This window comes from Mustela putorius, unplaced genomic scaffold (assembly GCF_011764305.1).
Source record: "Mustela putorius furo isolate JIRA1106 unplaced genomic scaffold, ASM1176430v1.1 tig00000695_pilon_pilon_pilon, whole genome shotgun sequence".
Lineage (NCBI taxonomy): Eukaryota > Metazoa > Chordata > Mammalia > Carnivora > Mustelidae > Mustela > Mustela putorius.
In genome coordinates, this window is record NW_025421447.1 from 3,137,689 (window position 1) to 3,141,027 (window position 3,339).

Sequence of the window (3,339 nt, forward strand, 5' to 3'; positions counted from 1 at the left end):
CTGGAAAACTGTTTCCCCTGATGGCAGAACCCCTCCCCTGGTTCCCTCTGGGTCAGCCCCCAGGTTGTGGCTCCAGGAGGCCCTCCCCAGCCACCCCTTCTCATGGCGTGTCCCTTCCACAGTACCATCCCATCCACGGTCCTCAGGGCACTTACCACTCTGAAGTTATTTTACTTCTTTAGCCATTTGCTGTCTTCCCCTACTAGGATGTGAACTCCCATCTCCAGCACTGCAGAATGGGGCCTGGCACAACCTAGGCACTCAGTAAATGTCTGTGGACTGAATAAAGGATCTCAGTGGAGGTTAGATAAGAATCTGGACTCCCCCCACCCCCAAAAAAAGGATCCGGACTCCCTTCTCCATCCCACCAAAGCAGCCCCAGGCAATCTCTGGCTCCTGTTCTAGGCAAAATTCCGGCCTCTCCCTCATTTCTCTATTCCCAGATGTCCTACCCTTTTCCCAGACTTCTGGGGCCCCTCCTTACCAATCAGCATCTAACAAAAACTCTTTTGTGATTTTATGCCTGGAAGATTTAATCTGAGTCAATTTGGCTTCTCCAGCTCTGGCTCAGTGGAGTCCAAAGGTCTGATCAGCGTTTCCAGTGGACCAGCCAGCAGCTCCGCTGTCTGAGGGCTTGAGCTCCACCCCGGGCGGACCAAGGGTACTGACGGAGGATGGTCCGAGGCTTGCTCCCTGAGCTGCCATTCCTGGGTCTTGGGGAAATAGACGAACACCAACCAGATAAGAGCAAAGCCTATTTATTCAGAGCTTGTTACATCAAGGGAGTCAGTCAGCCATGGTCACTTGTTCTCAAAGAGACTGAAGGTCAGGCAGAGGGGTGGGAAAGCTTTATTTATAGCAGGAAAAAGGGAAGGATTCCGATGTGCCTTCTCTGCAGGCTGTCTGCCTGGGTAAGCTGTAAAGGCAGGTACCTAGAAGCCAGGCATCCTGTGTGACTGGTTGGGGGTGCGTATTTGGCCATTTACCGTCTTCCACATTGTTTGGCTCTAAGTTGTAATGTGGACAAAACTTGGGGAAGTTGACCGTTCTGGCCATTTTGAGCCAATTGTTACAGAAAGTTCACGTTTCGCTTTCTGAATTGTAACTAGAGATAGTCTTCTTACAGATGTGACCTATGGATAGCCTGGGTGTTTTCTTGTTGATGAGGAGTTGGTTTGCTGGGCAGGTTTCTGCAGGTCATGGGTTGGAATTCTGTTTTTCCATCTGCTCTGGCCACTGCCTGTGTGTTCAGTCTCTTAGTCCACGGTGCAGATCAGTCTCTCGTTGTCTCCTCTTTCCCTCCCTTCAAGATGGGAACATCTTGGGGTGGGAGAATCATCACCATTCTGATTTCCTTCATTCAGCAGCTTTCTGGCAAAGGCCTTGGCTGTGGGAGGAATCTCGGTGAGAGGTGCAGGCTGAGCAGGACTGGCCAGACATCTCTCATGGGATTTGTTCTGCAGGGGGATTCTCAGTTGGGAAGGCTTTGTGGTCAGTGTGGTGCTTCAGGAGTGGGATTGCTATAGATGGGAACTGGGGAGAGACGGGGTGGGGGAGACTCTTGGAAGGGAATACGATGAGGCAGGGGCAGATGGAGGGGCCTAGGGTAGTCACTTTCTCTCTGCCGCTGGGAGGCAGACATGGCATATGCGTGAAGGTGCTGTGTGAGTTGTGAAGTTTCGGCGTGAGGGAAGGCGGTGGGAATCGCCTGGAAAGGGCCTCTCTCAAAACAAGGAGACTGAATGTACCTAGGCAGCAATAATTGTAATACTAGCAGAAGGGTTCCTGGCTGGCTCAGTCATAGAGCATATGACCCTTAATCTCAGGGTTGTGAATTCAAGCTCCACGTTAGAGCCTGGTTAAAAAATTAAAAAAAAAAAATACTACCATTTACTGAGTTGAAGCCGCTGCTCTGAGCCTGCCAAGAACCCCTTTCACAGCCCGGTGAGGTAGTTACTATTATCATCTACATACTGCAGGTGAGATCCCTGAGGCACAGACAGGCCAGTTAAGGAACTTGCCCTAAGTGCCAGAGGGGAGAGAATGCTTAGATGTGTGCTTTGCACAAGATCAGCAACAATCATGCGCCTTCAAATGCTGCTTCCTTTTTTTTTTTTTTTTTTTAAGATTTTATGTATTTATTCAGAGACAGAAAAAGAGGCAGAGGGAGAAGCAGGCTCCTCAATGAGCAGGGACCCCAACATGGGGCTTCATCCCAGGTCCCCGGGATCATGACCTGAGCTGAAGGCAGACGCTTTACCATCTAAGCCACCAAGGCACCCTCAAATGCTGCTTTCTGATTCAAGGTCTTTGTCCACGACGTGCATTCCAATGCATCACTCACAATTAGCTATAATAAAAATCGGACCTCACTAAGTGTGAGGAAGCATCCTAACATTTGCAAGTATTAACTCATTTAATGTTAGTATATCAGCCTCTGAGGTAAGGAATGTGATTATCATTTCCATTTTATGGAGGAGAAAACTGAGGAGCTATGTGGCACGGCCTATGCCTCCATCCCTGGGGTCTGCACATCTACCACCGTGCTACCACCTCCTGTCAACAAGCAGGACCATGACTCCGCCATCAAGCCCTGACCCCCACAGTGCTCCACGGGTAGGAGTTAACCCAAAGTCAGTGCTTCTCGCCTTTCTGGACACTCTTCCCAGAAAAACATGCATGTGCACACACACCAACACCCCTTAGGAAATTCGGATACCCCCTCAAATCTTTCCATGGCAAGTGGGTGATGGGGGAAGACTCTGGGGGTGAATGCTCCAGCCAGGGGGTATTCTGCAGTTTGGAACAAAAAAGGTCAACAAAAAGTCAAAAAGACTTTGAATTCTAAGAGATTTACTTTATTGAGAAAATGGAAATGAAATTCTACAGCTACTTTTATTTACTTCACTAGAAAACAGCCTGTTCAGGGCACCTGGGTGGTTCAGTCCGTTAAGCATCTGCCTTCAGCTCAGGTCGTAATCCTGGAGTCCTGGGATTGAGCCCCAGGTCAGGCTCTCTGCTTGGTGGGCAATCTGCTTCTTCCTCCCCCTCTGCTCCTCCACCCTCTCCCTACTTGTGCACACACGCTCTCTCTGTCATACTAATACATAAAATCTTTAAAAAAAATTAAAATTAAAAAAAGAAAGAAAACAGCCTGTCCTGAGAGTCCCCATCTTTGGATAAACTTAATTACCCAACATGTCTCACACATCTAGCCAGCTGGACACTGCTGGAGAAAATCTCTTAATTCTGCCGATTTATGCCAATGCACATTTATGGGGTCTAATCCCAGCTGGGTCTTTAACACAGCTTGGCAGCTCTTATTTGTACCAGATAAAC